General features: G+C 39.9%; 1 protein-coding gene across 1 annotated transcript in view; it reads left to right on the forward strand.

Moving 5' to 3' along the window:
- The window catches only part of AGMO (alkylglycerol monooxygenase), a 362,895-nt gene that overhangs the window by 220,720 nt on the left and 123,414 nt on the right, over positions 1-18,761 (forward strand). The gene's annotated exons all lie outside the window — the stretch shown is intronic.

Genomic DNA, 18,761 nt, shown 5'->3' on the forward strand with positions numbered 1-18,761 from the left:
AAAAAAAAAAAAGAAAAGATTAACATTCCAAAGCCTTTAAATGGTACATTATATAAATTGAATCCTGCCATGCAGTAGATGATGACCCCACTCTAGTTGATGGGATAGTGCACTCTTCAGTTATGTTTAGCGATATTGCTGATCATTATGTTCAAGAGATCATTGGCAAACGTGTTGTCCAAGAGATCCTTATGCAGGCTTGGTTAGCACTAACTGGTCCCTGGGGGCCCACCTAGGTCAGGCATTCAGCAGGTTAGTAACATTGGGCTTTCCTTTGCTGCTTTTCTTTTTATTCTCAATTTTATTGGTCAGGAAAATTGTAAGACTTTCAAGTTGGGCTGGGACACTCCTAAGACCCCTATGAGAAATCACTAGCATTGTAGATGGCAAAGCAATGGGCTAAGCAAAGTAAGACATTTGGCAATGGTCCTGTGGACTAGAGGGTGCATTCTGCTGTTTGGCGCCTTTGCCCTGGTGGGCTCCTGAACACCAGGCAAATAGCCAAGGAATATTACAGAGACGGTAAAATGCTTCTTGTCATTTTGGTTGCTGAACAGGAGAGATGTGGCATGTCCAGAAATGATTCAATGTGTATTTTACATATAGTTCAAATTAGCAAACCTTTTAAAGTACCTAGTCTATGTCTGGCCCTGGGCTAGGCACTGAAAATACAAAACACAAAGTATAGTTCCTGGCACCCTTAAGGTAATTAGGAAATATTCATCACATGAATTGAATGAATGAAAATACTAGGACATGCTACCACTACCTAGCTTCATCGGATCTGTAGCCTGACTCACTAAAATGAAAATTATATTTGCATGACTTACCTCAGAGGAGTGGGATGAGCAACAAAAGAGATAGCATATGTAAATCCGAAAGCTTTATGCGAATACAATCTGGAGTGGATGCAGGGGGCTTTCTACCATGGTAAGAAGTTGCTGTGTGTTGTGGATGAAGGGGCTTACTTTAGAATCAGTCAAAACTAGGCTAAATCCCTCCCTGGAACGCATTCGTCACCTAATCCCTTAGAGACTAATTGGCCATCTGCATCAAGGGAAGGGATTTCTACACCAAGGAGTGCCCTGCACTGACAACATCACAATGTGAAGGAAGGTTTTGAAGGTTGTGGAGTGCCATTTATGAAATCCATGCCCTTTTTTCCTGAGCACATTTTTTGGCAAATGTGAATCAGCTGTTCATGGACAGGACTCAAGGAGATCAGGTCACACATTGATCTAATGGGTTGTAGGGATTTCCTCCCCTACCATACTCCATACATGGCCATTTACTAATCTTTTCAGATATTTATTCTATCTTCTTTTCCAAAACACAAACCTGAAAGATAAACAAAAGAAGACAAAGGCAGCGCCCCACCCCCCCCAAATGTTGGAAGATAATAAGAAAGTGTGCTAAAGAATGAAATTCACTGGGACAAGGGCTTTGGAAAAAAGTTCTTCAATTTCCTACAGAAAGTAATGATGTTGTAGGATGGGAGATTTCATTGTCGTGTTGGTTTATTTTTTGCTCATACTGGACCAAATGAGAATATTGATGCTCATATAAATTAAACCATTGAACTCACAAGAAAATTGAGATCTGGGTCACATTCTTTACAGTGGATCTCTTCTCTTCTGCCCAATCAATCTAGAAACGTTTATGACATCCAGTAATGTGAGATAACAGAGACAAAAGGAGATATAATCCTTCCTTAGGGAGCTTACGTTCTAATAAGGGATCACAAGGGAACGATGGTTAGCATTTTTCTGGAAATGGATACATTTAACTTTTAAGGGTTAAAAAATTTGAAAAAACAATTGCTCACATTATCAAGATTCTTCCCCCTCCTACCACCCCCTGCTGTGAGGTTGGTGATAGTGGGGTTATTTTTCTCATTTATTACAGATCAAGAAACTGAGTCAGAGAACCCTAATCAGGATCATATTTGTGAATTTCAAATGTGTAGTCAGAATCATACACATATACATATATCTATATACCTATAGCTCTATATTATTTTTTCCTTTCTTAGCATTCCATCTACCCTGGATGGATGAGGTCTTTCAAATCTATCCTTCTCCTGGATTCTTCATTATGAAATCTCTACTTTTTCTTTACTAGTGTTGTGTGAATAAAACCATGATAGGAAGGTTTAAGGGTCCAATTCAATCTTAATTAGTGTCGGCTGGCTGAAAACTCTTCTAATGCCAAGACACTATCTTCTCATCATTTGTCTTTAAAACAATTACAAGAAAATTAGTGTTCTCTAAACAGTTTATAGAGAAACTGATTGTACATATTCAATGTTCTTTCTCAAAAAAATGAAGTATTTTCTATAAAATCTACTTTTAGCAGTAGATTTTAACAGGTTCATTTTAACCCATATGAATTCAACATAATATTCCAGGTTTTCTGTTAGGTAGGAATTTGCGTATAATGATAGAGGTGACTATGGGGCACCACGGGCAGAGTGATGGACCTGGAGTCAAGAAGACATATTTAAATCCTGCTACAGACCCTCACTGTATGACCTTAAGTTAGTCACTTAACTCTCTGTGCCACATTGTCTTTATCTACAAAGATACTGATAATAATAGCACCTTCTTGAAGTATTGTAGAGAGAATGAAGGAGTCATATCTGTATATCACTTTGCAAATCCTAAAATGCTATATAAATGCTGACAGCTACCACTACAACTACTATTATTATAAAGATAACTAAGAAAGTCTCTACCATCAAGAAGCTTACATTTCACTGGGAGAAACCGGCAAAAGCATAGACAGGGAAAATAAAAATATATACAAAACAAATATATTGTACCTTGGTATAAGGAAAAGAAGGGACATCCTAACAGCTGGAGAGATAATGGTATCTAGAGAATAGCTTGCATTGCTTAGTGGTGAGCTTGGAAAGTATTTCAGAGTTCCAGAGTATTCAGAATTTTCATTGACATGATTTCATTCCCTGAAGCCAATTCCTCCACTGATCAGTAATGGTACTTCTATTCCTTGGCCCTTTACCACTCAGTAAGCCCACCTCCTGATGGCTACTTGTGCAGCCTATCTCCCCAAAATGGACACTCATATTTCATATTGCCTCGGAAGCAGCAATTCTCAGGTGGTTACAATTTGGGGTAAAATATGAAGGCTTGTGAATTTGATCCCAAGACAAATCATGAAAAGTTTCGATCCCTTTCCTTAGCTTGCTTGGAATAGTAATTGGGTCAGGGTAGGGTGCTGTTTCTAATCAGGACTAGTCACTTACTTCTGCAAATTCACATGTTGTACTGCAGCCCAAATACACATCCACCTAGATAGGTGTGGGGAATGTTTATGCCAGGCCCTTCCCCTTCTTTATCCAGGTGTGTCCCTATAATTTTCTTGAATATTAAGTCAAATAATCTCCCATTGTTTCTCTCCTACATATTATTATTCAAATACATGTGACAAAAAGCAAGATTACTCCTTCTTCATCTCTTCTCTTTTCTTTCCAACTCCCCTTCACAGGTAATATACTTTTTCCTTGAAATATACTTGTACATCTGTTGGTCATTTAGCTTTTCCTCCATCAGTGGTTTTAGAAATGTTTAACCTGGTGAGTATTTACACCAAACAAAGAGAAGAACCGCCAAGCGTGACTAGCTCTTTATTTGGTAGACTAGCATCTAGGAACTGGAATCAACAGAAATTCACTAGGCTTGTGTTTTTATGGTAATATTTGTGTTTTATTCTACGTACATATTCAATAAAATGAATGGGAACGGAAATGAAATCACAAGCATAGCAAAGATCAATGAATATGAAAGCTAAGATCCTCTAATGGCCTCCATTGAAGATTCATGTCCATACTGACTTTTCAAAGGATCTTCATTTGATGGATTAAGAAGTTATTGAAAAAACTGCTTTACATTTTTTATGATGACACATAAACGTTAGTTCATTTTATGTCTACTACTGATAATAAAAAAAATCCCATTTCTAAAATGTCAAGATTTTTAAAGGCTCCACCCTTCCCCATGACAACCCTCCTGATTATTCTCCCATGTTTTAGTTGAATAAACTGATGTTCATCAGAGTTAAAAAACTTGCCCAAGGCCTGACATCAAGAATGGTGTCAGTCCTAAAGCTCAAAACAAGGTCATCTGAATCTGGTTCCATGAATGGCATTGGCACTGTATTGGCACACAGCTTCACAGGAAGACTCCAATGATTAGGTTAAATGGGGTAGTTGGAGAGAGGGTGGTAGAAAGGAATCAATAAAAGATAAGAATGATCCGCTGTTTTGTGAATGGGCAAACTAGGGTAATGGGAGTAGGTAGTTCACTTGGGGAGCACCATGAATAAAACTGGAAAAATAAGAGCCATTTTTAGAATGGGCCATTTTGACATCTGCTAATTATACAACTGCTTTCTCCTTTTTGAGTCCCTCCCATGGAGATTCCACTGTGGCTTCATTTGCTCACATGTAATCAACATGGTATGTCCATCTTCCCTAAAACTTGGAGTTTGCATTAGCAACAGATAGACACTCCAAAGTATTTCTCCATTGTGACAACTCTTGTGAGCAGAAATCCCAGTATCCTCTTGACTTCACTGGATGGGGAAGCCACACTGATCACTGTTACTTAAGTAAAATGCAGACACAATGAGAAAATTCACATTGGTCACTTTCACTTAAGCTTCATTGACTCCCTACAATTGGAGTTAATACAGAGCTATCTGAGTCAGTCTTGCCATTGAAGGTTCCCTGATGAGTAAAGATAAATAACTATGATCCTGACACTGCCTCATACTAGCTATGGGAACTTATACAAGTTATTGGCCCTATGGGTCTTGGTATCATCATCTGTGAAAGGAGCTGGTTACACTAGGTGACTTCCACATCCCCTTATGACTATCCCATTCTAGGATTTTGAGTCTACCCCATCGTAGCTATGTATCAGTTGCTGTTTCTCTTTTTATTATGCTCGGTGTTGGATGGCCTCTGCTGCTGTGACATAATATGAATGGCATCAGTGGTAAGAGATTGATCTCATTAGGAGTCATTCAATGCAGCCCCCCAAATATGCAAAAACTGTTTAGTAAACATTAACCCTGGTCACCTTATAACTGCACATGGCTGATCATGACAGACTAGGAAAAGAAATGGATGAGTAAGTGGAGCATGTGATCACTCCTAGCATAAACTCAAAAGCATATGTCCTCCATATGCTTAGCAGCATTATATTGATTTTACATTAATAGAAACAACAAGAATGCTAATATTTCAAGGATTCTTCCTTTCATCAGGGTGGGTCTATCTCCCACTGGTGCAGGTTCCAATTATTCCATGCTTTATTATTGGATGGTGCTCAGGAGATGCACCGTGATGGAGTGGTGACCTTGATTGAGGGAACTGACCTTGAACCTTGATTGATCTGACTGACCTCTGCAACATCCTGGCTCTCTCCCCTGGGTCAGGTCACTTAATGCCTTTAAAGGCAGGTATGAATCTGCATTGGTAGAGAGTTTCCTTGTCAGAATCCTCTACTATGATGAAAACACAGGTCCACTTCCCATATTATCCTATTAATGAGTAGTTATTATTTAAAAACAAAATCACCACCAGCTTAGTGGCCAGCCTCCAGGTCCTAGATGTTTGGTTGGTTGTTGCCAACCTTCTTTATATGAAGAGAACCAAAATGACATCACTATGTTGGGATCCAGGTAGAGTGTGTCTGACTACGACCGATCGCTCCAATATGAGCTTGGAAGGCTCTACTCCAGGTTGGACACATCCTTCACCCTGAAGATGGTCATCTACCTGAGAACTAGTGTGGCTTCAGAAAGGGCTGAAGAATGGCTGCTATGGTATTTGTTGCCAAACAACTCAAGGAGAAATTCCAAGAACAAAACAGAGTTCTGTACACGATGTTTATCAATCTGGCCAAGGCCTCTGATACTGTCAGTTGTGAGGGCCTGTGGAAGACCATAACAAAATTTGGTTGCCTGGAGAAATTGCTCAGTATTGTAAGCCAGTTTCATGACAGCATGTTTGCATGGGTTTTAGATAATGGATGATGCTTTTGCACTTTCCCAGTCATCAGTGGAATGAAACAGGGTTGTGTGCTTGCTCTCATGTGTTTTAGCATGTTTTCAGTGATGTTATTGGATGCCTTCAACAAGGAAGAAAATGACATCAAGGTCAGCTACTGCACTGCTGGTACTTTAACCTGAAAAGGTTACAAGCTAAGACTAATGTGAAGGAAGAGGTTCTAGATATGTCTGTCTGATCTGAGCTAAGCTGGTTCTTGGAAAATGATCCCACTGCATTCAAAGTCTTAACCATTTGGTAAGACTTTACAAAGGTTGTTTTCCATCATTTTTTATTTAATGTGCCTTGAGTCCAAGGTCAGAGGTGAGTCAACTATGTTTTATTTTCTTTTTTGTCCTCATCCTATGATTTTTATCAGTGTAGAGAACTCCCATTGTGGAAACTCTTTCTTCAGTGAAAATTGTCAACCTGTTTATAACATATTCTTAACTGTCCAGAGGCACTCAGAGTTTATGAGACTTATACCATACAACTAGTGTATGTTAGAAGCAAGGCTTGAACTCCAGTCTTTTTGGTTCTAAGGGCAGTCCTCCATCCATTAGGCCACACCGCCTCTGCTTCTTATAGATTAACACCACTTATGGTCCACTTCCTGGCCATAGACTGAACCCATCCTGCTGCCCACATGTCGTATTGGATTTGTAGCTTCATCTCTTTGTGCCCAGTGAATATCACTTAGGACCTTTGCTCTCTAAGCTTCCTTCCTGACTCTGTAGACCTTCTTTACTGTGCATGCCACAAAAACCTCTTTAGCCTGGAAGTTCACTTGATCCCTAGACTTCTTACACTGGAAGTATCTACTTTTTACCCTCTGTGGGCTCTTTCTTTAATTTACTGGTCCCTCCAGAACCTCCATTTTATGGAGGATGACCAGGTCAGATATAAATTTATTCCACTCCAGGCCATACTTTTGGCTCTTAGGACTTTCTCTTCCATTCCCCTACTTGAGTAACCCTCTTCTACTCTGTCCTTGAACTTCTTTTATGTGTCATCTTTCCCAATTAAAATGTAAGCTCCTTGAGGGCAGGTTTTTTTTTTTATTTCTTTCTCTTCATATTCCCAGTGCTTAGCACAGTGCCTGGAACACAGTAAGTGCTTGATAAATGTTTGGTGACTTGACTTGACTTAGGGACGTGCTTGGAGTAGGGAGGATGTGGACAAAATAACTGGATATCAGGTCTTTTTCACATAGAGCAATGACCGTGAAATTTCTTTTCCTAGTCAGCACCAACCTAAGTGTCAGTTGGCCCATTTTATGTTTTCAAAGCTCTAATATTGGCCTTCTCTGTCTCACCTGGACCCATCTTCCCAACTTCACATCATGTATCATTAGCCACTCCCTTACAATACCCATGTGTTTCACTCACAGCTTCCATCCCTAAAACTTTATTAAAAAGACTTTATAGATGATGTAAGTTATATACCAGATATATGCAGCACTTGTGGCTAGAAGATTTCTTTTACATTATCCTGGGGGAGGGAAATGAATACTAAGTGAAAAAAAGAAGTCTTTGATGGGAGATGTGCATTGTTCTTACATTATTTCTGTTGGTCCCCTTCATATGTTTCTTTTATAGAGAACAGTGTGATTTCTGTAGATTTTAAGTTGTGTGGTTTAAACACATAAAATTATGGTAGGGTGTTACTATTGAAGATAACTAGGAGAAGGCCATGGGGCTAGGAGAGACACTAGGTCACATTGAACATGGAGGTCTATGAGATGTCTGGAAAATTTCTTATCATTACTTGATATCTAGATAGGAATTTTAAATGTGAAAATTACTTGTAGCACCATGTTGTTGGGCAAGTGGTTTAAGAATTTATACCAGATTTTTTTTCATTAATGTTATTAAAAAAAGAGAATGCAATGCAGCTAAGTGTTTTCTCCTCCCTCTCATTCCCATTTATGCCCATATGCATTGCTTACCATCTCTAGCCAATCCCAGACCACATAATGCTTTAAATCCCATTGAGACACCTTCCTTGGCCAACTTTTTGCCACCTTCCCACCTTCCCTTCACTTCCTTTCCTTCCCCTTTCTATTTTCCCCTCCCCTCCCTAATATAGGTGTAATGCTATAGGTTCTGAGAATCCTCATCCTGTCTCACCCTAACACTCATATTGATGTGTCAGGTCCCTTGGAAAAAAATCTCCATCTCCCTCACAAGTTTCTTGTAGGGGAGAAGGGTGGTATGTGCTGGTAAATGTATGGGGTAAATAGTTAGCAATTGACTTTCTGAAAAGGAAGTATCTCAACACAATTTTCTGTTGTAGCTGGATTATTAACATTTTTCTCCATCATAGTCTTAAGTCTAGAAGATCAAACAGAGTAATAAATCAAGTCTTAACTTGTAGTGTTTGCTGATTTCCAAGATGTAAATGTTCACAATGAAAATTTAACATTGGATTCTGCTGAGCCTGTTGGAGCTGGCTCCAGCTCGCCCCTGGGTATCCCTCTAATGTTATGGCTTTAAACTCCTATTCTGATACGTTCTCCCCAATTTTAACAGCCAGTTACTAGCACCTCAATTTCATTTAACCCACTCACATCTATTAGCTTTTACAAAATATATTTATAGCAAAAGTACAATACAAATAGAAATTACAAAGCACCCCACCCACCCTCACCCTGTAGGAGCACACTCTCCCCTCACCCACCTTGGCTCTCGAGGAGAAACTTAGGCAGTTTTTACATAGCATTTGACCCACCAAGTTTACTTCCAAATCCAATATAGCTAATAGATGATTCTCTGCAGCTCTCTCTCAGCTGCCTTTGATCTCTTCTGGGTCAAACAGGTCACTTGGGGCTTCATCTTTACCATCTTGGCTGACCTCTAAATTTGGCATAGGCTACATCTGTGTAGCATAATAAATAGTCAGGAAGGCCTGAGTTCAAATGTGACCTCAGACACTTACTGACTATATGACCCCAAGCAAGTCATTTAACCTCTCTTTGCCTCAGTTTCTTCATCAGTTAAATGCAAATAATACAAGGGTATATCTCCCAGGGTTGTTGTGAGGATAAAATGAGATAATGTTTATAAACTGCTTTGCAAACATTTTAAGTGCTATACAGGGTGTCCCAAAAGTCTTAGTGCCATTTTAAGCTTAATCGACTCAAAACTACACGAACAGTTTGGCAGGGCAGCTAGGTGATGCAGTGAATAGACGCAAGCCTATCATTCAGGCCCTCGTTACACATGCATGCATGCTGGGGACCTTCAAATGCTCTTGGACTTTTCCAACTATTGGGCATGTGTTAGAAGTTCGAGGAGATAAGGGTTAACAAATACTTTTTTTTCCTGAATTTCCATACTATGTGCATTCTGAAGAACATGTAATCTATATGTTTAAATTCATTTACACTTGTCAGCAGAATATTATATTTTTAAGGACAGTTTCACATCCAAAAAACTTTTAGTTTAGTTTAGTTTTAGTTTAGTCCTTTTAATATTTAGATACTGTTTTGTTTTGCCTTTTCCCCCTCAACTCTGGGAAAGAGGAAGTATCTGCTTGTTGAGGGAAATGAACTCTAAGAGCCAACAGACTCATGGCATTAGCCCCAAATGGCCAACCGAGGAATGTTGAGTGGGTTCTCAAATGAAGGCAAATACTAATGACTGAGAGTGTTTGGATAAGGACAGAAGGCTAGAAGCCCCCTCTCTCCCAGAGTCCAGTCGTCACAGCTGGGGCCATCTCGAGCCTGCTGATTTCCATCACCTCACGTTTTGCATTGCCTCACACTTACCTATCATGTTTGCTGCTACAATCCACCAATGTCAGTGTGGTGAATTATGATCATCATTTTAAAGTAAACATCGTTTGCTCATAAGAAATTATTTCCACATCAACCTCTGTTTTGTGCTGTGACCAGCTTTCAGCCCTTCCCCTCATTACAGCCGTTCCTCCCCCTCCCCAATCCGAAATAGCCATGTGTCCCAGATTGCATTTCCTCCCGGCTGAGTATGCCACACTCAGGGCTATGATTTATGACCTTAGCATTTACACGATCTCTGGGCACTCACAAGATAGTCTGGTGGATTTGAAACTTATACAAAAAAATGAAAGCAAACATAGTCTCATGATAGAAAGCCTTGTCAGCAGGCATGGAGTTCAACAAATGCCATTGAAGCTTGAATTTCTCCTTAAGCTTCCTCTCAAATGGATGGCCACATTCAGTTGCAGTCACTGGGTGAACAAAGGCTCCAATGCCAAAGAGAAGATTTTCTCCAGCAAAAGGCCCAGTGGTATCTGTCTGAAACAGAGATGCTGCCACCCTGCTCCCAAGATGGGCCACTAAGCCACTGCTGGTTTGCTTTGGCCAGTGGGCTGGTTTCACAACCATCCACAATGAGGCTAAGATGTATGGTTGCTTCCAGATGCTCCAGCCAATTGACCGTAAAATTGCTACATATTTCTGGCAAAGCAACCAAGTCAAAGCTTTGAAAAGCTCCCCTCCCCCCCATTTTCCCTCTGAAAAGCTCCTCATTATTCTTCTTTTGCCCCCTGATCTTAGCAAAAGGAATACTTCTGGAATCAATTAGAAATGTCTGCCCTTGATGAGATCTGCACGTGAGTTTGGAATTGTGAGGCTTTGATAGTGTCAGCCAACAGCTGCATTTTCAGGTGGTAAAATCCAAGAAAGAATTTTCCAGGGTTTATTTACAATCATAAAGTTTTTTTTTTTTAACTGAACCCACTCAGGACAAGTTGGAGGCCATCTCATGTGCCATTGAAATGAAGCTTAAAGGGGATTATGTATTTATTTTGTCCCAGATGAATAAACCAGTCCCTTTTTTATCAGGAACTTTTCAATTACTTTGCAGTATTGTGGCAAGTGGCTGGAATAAGCTTGAAACCCAGACCTCCCTGCTCTATGGTACTTTAAGAGAAGCATCTGTAATTCCTCTGGTCACTTTAACACTTTGACTAGTGAGAGATAGTTGGCATTCATCAGAATTGAAGGGCCCCAGAGTCAAGCTGGGGAAATGCAAGGAATAATAGATGTCTTTCTCTGTTGTCACATCCCCATTGTGACTTACGTGGATGTTTTCATACATCACCCAAGTTCAACATGCAAAAAAAAAAAACAAACCCATTGATTAAGAACTCACTGGGTGCCAAATGATGAGTTAGTAACTGAGTCTATAAAGACACAAAAAGAGAAAAAGGTTATATCTGTGGATAATCCATTCTATTTCCAACCATAATGTACACACATCAATAACTACAAGGTAAATGCAAAGGAATGGGGAGAAAGACACTAGCTACAAGAAGAGGGATCCAGAGAGCCCTCCCAGAGGAGACAGCCTTTGAACTGAGCCTTGAAGGCTGCTGGATTGTAGGTGTCCATGGGGAGCGGGGAATGCCTTTGAAACCCAGGATTCTGCCTGGGCAAAGCCATGGAGAGAAAAGATGCAAGACTGTGTACTCACTGGGAACAGCAAATAAGCCAGTGCATTATTGGTTGGTTCGGTTTTTAAAGGGATCTGTGTGTTTGGGGTTTCACTCATCTTTGCATTTGAAGACTTTTCTGGCTAATTATTTAAAATAGTATATTCCTAGGAATGGCTCTGAGCATCTGGTGTGTGTGTGTGTGTGTGTGTGTGTGTGTGTGTGCGTGTGTGTGTTTCACATCTGAAAACAAAAGAAACCAGAAATTGGTATTGCTTGTTTCAAAGGTGTCAATTTGGGTCATTTTCATTGAATACCATCTGGAGTACATAATGACTTGACCTGCAATCCAGTTTCATTCTGAGGGCCAACACCTGGCAACACATTCTTTGTATCAAAATGTCCAAATGAAATACAGTTGACATTGTACAGTGAACTGGAAAGATGTAATTGTTCTAAACAAGAATTGATAGCTACATACTGGTTATGCAAAACTGAAGTGAATTCAGTTCTATTAGCACTAGCCACCTAATAAGTGCTAGGTGCTGGGGATATACATTTGAAAAAAAGAAAAACAAAAGCACCCCTGCCTTCATGAAGTTTACATTCTGCTTGGGGGAGGTACCATATCAAAGAAATACAAATGAAATTCCCAACCTTAAAACATAGGGGATTTGGGTAGGGGAGGCGGCCCTTGAGCTGTGCTAGGGCACGAAGTAAATGTTGAAATAAGTTCAACTCTACACCCCCAGGTCTTGAAAATGAGGTGATTTGTAATCTGTAGCAGAAGGAAGGAAGAAAGGAAGGAAGAAGGAAGGAAGGAAGGAAGGAAGGAAGGAAGGAAGGAAGGAAGGAAGGAAGGAAGAAAGGGAGGGAGGGAGGGAGGAAGAAAGGGAGAAAGGGAGGAAGGAAGGGATAAAAGAAGGAAAAATACCTCTCATGTGTCAGTTGGTAAGTCCTTTACAAATATTATCTCCTGTAATCTATCTAAAAATATTACTTTCCTGACACTGCAGTCTTGCCAAAATTCTTGTAATTTCTAGTGTAACTAAAGCTCATTTCTGGAGCTCTTGCCATTTCTTACCCAGGCCTTCCGATTTTCTCCTGGGTTCATTTGTGGGAGGTGATTTAATCTGATATTTTCAGGTTTAATTACTGAGTTTCCATGAGCTGAGATGAGTTCACTTTGTGGCCCTCACTGGGAATGATTCTGGGAGCAACTGGATGCTTGGGAAAGTGACATGTCTCCAGAAATACAAACCTTAAATCTTCATCACTACTGAGTGTATTCACCCAAGATCCTAGAGTCAATTCCCTAGAGGCTGGGGGTGGAGGGAGAGGAAGTAGAAACAAATTCCTATGTGGTTCTAAGTCCTCAAGTGTGGCCCTTTGACTGAATTCAAACTTCACAGAACCAATCACCTTAATAAAAGGATTTGTTCTGTGAAGTTTAGATTCAGTTAAAGGGTCACATTTGAGGACCTAGAGGCCTCAAGACCAGTGTGTCAAGATCAATGTGCAAGAAGACTGGAAAGGTAGGGAAGGGTCCAGGCTTTGTGAAGAGCTTTAAATTGCAAATGAAATTTAAATTTGACTCTTGAGATAACACAGCCATTGGACTTTTTCTTTTTTTGGTGTGGGTGACACATTAGAAAAATTACTTTGGCAGCCCTGTTGGAGGATGGAGTGGAGTGGGGAGAGACTTGTGGGTATTTTTCTTTCAAAACCTATCTAAAATCCCAAGTCTAGCCACAGTGGCCAGCAGGTGGCCTGGAGAAGTTCAAATGTTCTACCCAGCCCCAGTTCATCCTTCCAAGTGAATGGCAGTCTTATTTTGATCCTTGGACTCTGACCACGGGGAAGCTTTCTTTGTAGTTCTCACCCCCCCATCTGATATGAAGCCAGCTACTCATTTATTTGAGCCTAAATGACTCTACAGCTGACAGTGGTAGTGAGAACAATATCTAAGTATTGTGTTTCAACCTATTGCTGACCACAATAAGTAACATGAATTGGTCCCTAGGCAGGCTTGAGGAGAGTGACCTGACCATGATGGGGCAGGCAATAGAGACAAAGTGGGCAAATTCTCTGGTCCTGACAATTACTAAGAAGTAAGATTCTAAGAATAGAACCACAGAACGTTAAAGCTAGGAAGAGCCACAGACATCATCTTTCATTCTACCAGTTATCAAGATTAAGGACTTACATGTTCCAGGTACTGTTAATAGCCTTTTCCCGTGAGGATCTTGCAGTCCAATTGAACATCTAGTTTTACAAGCCATTCATTATGAAGGAAATTACTTCACCAGGTCACGTGGCTAATTGCTGTCAAACTAGGACTGAGACTCAGGGCTCCAGCTTCTTTCCATGACATCCCACAGTATGGATATAAACTGATGGGAAGACTGCCGAGAATTCCTCTAGTTCATGTTAGCAATTGTGCTTAGATGGTAACACGGGAAAATATAAACAAACTCTAAATGTCAGCATAGAGAAGCATTGGAATTGAGAACATGTATCTGAAAAGACTTTAATTCACTAAAGAGTTACAGGAAAAATGCAGATACCATAAGAAGCATGGATTCTCAGATTCTACCTGTATCAAGGACAGGGACCAACCATCATTTAAAGGTCATTATTCATGTGAACAAAGGTTTATTGACTACCTACTTGGTTCTGGATCCTGGGCCAGGTGACAGAGAGAAAACCAAACCAAACTAAACAAATGAGCAAAAGACCTGTCCTCACAATAAGGATCTTACATTCTGTGGGGATTTAACAGCCCATACCCAGACAAGTAAATCAAGATTATCTAGAGACAAAATAAATCTATAGTTAAGGGAATGTGGTGGTCACTATCAACTGAAGGAATTAGGAAAGACTTTTTGGAGCAGGTGATGCTTGAAATGAGTCTAAAAAATTTTAAATGAGAGATTGTGGAAGAATTCCAGGTACTGAGAGCTGGCTAGGCAAAGTCATGGAGTCAGGAGATGAAATGCCTTAAATAGACATAGTTTGTACAAGGTGCTAAGGTAAAAGAACATCCTTCATGTTTCATCTAATTTAGCTGCATTTTTCACTGATTTTAACTTGTGTATGTGTGTGTGTGTGTAAAATGAGGAATAACTTTCCATGTTCACATTCACTGTACTGTTGGACATTATTATTATTATTATTATTATCATCATCATCATCATCATCATTAGCCTTGCTATGCATCAACTTGCCTTTTTTTTGGGGGGGGGAGATCCCCTTATTAATCTGTTGGAAGCTAAGCTTGAGGTCTCTGAATAGAAAATGGCTAACAAGAAATGCTATTATATTTACTTTATCATTTAGGTGTTATGCAAGAACCAAGTCTTTTAAATAACATTTTTCCCTCAACTGCCAAAAAAAATGGTCTGATGAAGGAAGATTACCAAATGCCCTGTTGTAGCCTTGAGCTCTGAGCCCAAAACACTGAACCACTTTGTCATGTTTAGAAGTTGGAAATAGGTGTTATGAAGAAATGAATATACAAAAACCCTGGTTATTTACTAAATACAGCACTTGAGACTTAGACAAAATAATGCTGTTACCTCCTTCCTGATGGAATTTGAGTGATTACATCTGGCTGGACAAAGACAGTTTGGTTTATCTTAATGTAGGGCCATGTAATGCTTATATTCCATTGTTTACTTTGCTGATTGAAAGCTAATATACAGTATATGCCATGCCTTTTTGCGATTCCTGGTTCTAGTTTTAACAGTACAGATTTCTAGAGTAAGGGAAGAGGATGTAGGGTTGGGTTACATTGTTACCTGAATTTGTTCTATGATTGGATGCTTTTTTCTGCATTCAACATTTTCCCCTCTGTTAGTGAGAGAATCATATGTGGGTGTGTTTTCCCAATGGGTGTGTATCTCTTATGAAGTTGGTAAATTTGTAGACCAGAGGTTCTTAATCCTTTTTGTGGAACCCTTTGGCAGTTTGGTGAAACCTATAGATTCCTCAAAATAATCTTTTATTTTAAAATTTTAATTTGTAATTGAAGGGAATGGGATATTTTAGGTAGAAAAGAAGATGTATTTTTCCCCATCCTAATTCAGAGACCCCTGAATTATGCATGAAGGGGTACTTGGAGCCTTGGTTACGGACCCTTGTAGAGACGATAAGATCAGTAGAATCTAGGGCATCATTGCATTCTTGACTCTGATCTTGTGGCGCCCGTCCCCTCCCGTCTGTCTGGAATGAACTCCCTCCTCATCACCGCCTCTTGTCGCTCGTTCCCTTCAAATGATAGTTTGGATACTAACAGTACTCTAACTAACTAAGAATAGTTTAGGTAAACTGGCCTTCTTGCTGTTCCGCACACATGAGACTTTGCACAGGCTGTCTGCCATGCTGGGACGGCAGCCACTCCTCACTTCTGCCACTTAGAATGCTTTGTTTTCTTTAAGATTTTTCTTTCCTGGTTTCCCCAGCTGATAATATTCTATCCCTACCCATTTTACAATATATTTACATTGTGTGTTTTCATACATATTTATGTGCGTGTCAATTCTCTAACAGAATATGAGTTCCCAGGGTAGGACCTGTGTCATTTTTTCTCTGTGTCTCCAGTATCTAGCCTGGTGCATGGTACAAGGTAAATATTTCATAAATGCAGATTGATCGATTAGTTGATTAGTACAATTTCAGCTATGTTTGAACCCAAATCCCCTCCAAATGCCCTACTCTGCTTATCCAGCAAGGAGGTTATCTATAGGCTGTAGTACTTGACCTCAAATTCTAATTGGTATTCTTCAGATAGAAAGACTTTGAATGCAACCCCTCCATTTAATGGGCGGAGTATCCTTTGTCCCTTTAACAGGTTATATTCTCAGGATACTAACTTCAGTCATGAATTATATGGTGTTACATTAGAGTTCTAATTTTATAGCTTCACTGTGTATGAAGATCACTCTTTTGGAAGGCCTTCTGGGCTTTGGAAAACCAAGGCAGCCCCAGTGTCCTTCCCTTTTAATATTTTAAACAGAAAGATTCCTTCTGTCCATGATACCTTGATTACTTTTTCACTCCATCATATTGATTCTTAAAGAGGGTTTTCCACATCATTGAAGCCATTACTGGGCATATCATTTCACAGTTTTAAACTAGTTTCTCATCTGCATTAATCCCCATACTAGCGCCCTTCCCAGGAATGCAGTTCCAACTCTGGGCTATAAGCAGATTTAGGTTGTGTGTGTGTGGGAGGGGGGGGGTGTGGCTCAAAATGGAAAGCCACGGAATCTTTAGTGAATCCAGGTTTTCTTTTTGGCATTAATGATACCATTGTCTTTCAGGACTCATTAGCATCAAGTAAGAAAATTAAATCCAAAGCCTTGAAAACCAGAAATAACAGCAAAAACAAACCCTTCTCACTTCATCCTGCCTCTCATCAGCTGGTTTTCCTCACCTCACTTTTGTTTTAATCTGATCCCTATCTGACTGGAGATGACATGAGTTTGGTGGTTTCATCTTACACTCAGCTGTAATTCTGACCACAAAATCTCTGCAAAAGTGTTATTTGGTCTTAATGGATCACCTTCCCAAGTGAGTGTGACTCATGAAAGGGAGAGGATTGATGCAGTCATCACTCAGGGCTGAAATAAGCTATTCTTCAGGTAACCTATCATGCATAGGCATAGCTTTAAATTTAGACTTTGAGTTTATTTCTCCTCCTGTGAGAAGAAGAATTACACAACAATGACCCTCTTCCCCTTGGCTCCTACATTTAATACTTGAGGAGGGGAAGTTGTTCATATTTTCCACTTATAAATAGTGGAAGAAAAAGAAATAATTATTGAGTCAGCCATTATCAATCCTAACTCAGGAGACAGCAAGTTCTAATTCCATATCAATGACAGTCAGTAAACTTTTATTAAGTGCCTACTATTTCCCGGACACTTTGTTAGGCAATCACGATACAATATGAAAAAAGAAAGACAATCCCTGTCCTCAAGCATCTTATAGTCTAATGAGAGAAGATAATACATCAATGATAGTGGAGGAAGGGTAGGGGGGAAGGAAGATATGTGGCATAGGTTCATGTCAGAGAAGTCAGAAAGTAATGTAGCCAAGTGAGAAATGAGATATCTGAGCTCAGCTCCCTTCTTAAATGGAGGTTTGGAAATTTTGTGATTATGGTCTAGGCCATCCTTTCTTCCCAGAATACAGAATATTTTATTTCATTTGAGTTATATTTATGAAGAACCTTCAAAAGTATTTCCTAAGTAATAAAAACCAATAGATCAATACATATTTATTAGGATCTCCTATGTGTCAAACCCTGTGCAAAATGTTGGACATTATGAATACTTGTGATTAAAAATGGCCTGGCAGATTCATTGTCTTTTTTAGAGAAATTATTATTCATTATCACACTTGTCTTGAATCTTGAAAATGGTCATTCATAAGATTATTTTCTCCCCTATGGGTTTGTGGATGGAGAGTGTATAATTCCCAGACTGCAACATGCAGCTGGAGGGACAGCACCTACAGCTGATGCCTTGGTATACAGACCTCGCACAGCCTCTACAATGGAAAATGAATTGGTCTCAGTGTCAAGTTGGGGGAGCACAGTGCCTTTGAGAAGCTGTGTAGTTCTCAGAGGGATCCCACTATTCCCCTAATATCAATGTCTCATCTTTCCAATGCCAAGGATCATCTAATGACTCTTTGGGACTAAGGGTCACAGAGTGCCACCATTTCCAATGACTTGAAATGTGGACCACTAAAAGAGGCAATGGAAAAGTTCAACGATTTTGGCATGTGTCTTCATCAGCACTGGCTTAGGGCAGGTCCCCCTCCCACCATCACACTGTTACTTTGTAGAATCTAGTAATAATGAAATTAATTAGGAATTCATTAGAGTATAAAGGCTGTCGGTGTGTGGTTCTGTGGGTGTAAAGGAAAGAATGGAATCCTTAAAGTCTTGGAGTTAGGACCTTTGGACTATATATTTAAAGGTAGAAATGTTCTCAGAGGTCACCATGATCAACTGCTTCATTTTTACAAAAAAGGAAAACGAGGCCCAGATAGGCCAAGGGACTTGCCCACGATCATACAGGTAATACGTGGCAACTATGGCCTCAGCCTAGTCATGTTCACTGATGACACTGAATGTCTCTTATTAGAGGATTTGACTCACTAGCTAGTTTGCTTCAAACAGGCGAGAGTTATCCCCAGAACTTGTCAGGGTCTTAGCCCCTCTTCTCACTCCTCATCTCTTTGGAGGCAAATCCCCCAACTC

This window comes from Vombatus ursinus, unplaced genomic scaffold (genome assembly GCF_900497805.2).
Source record: "Vombatus ursinus unplaced genomic scaffold, bare-nosed wombat genome assembly UNPS02014799.1, whole genome shotgun sequence".
NCBI lineage: Eukaryota > Metazoa > Chordata > Mammalia > Diprotodontia > Vombatidae > Vombatus > Vombatus ursinus.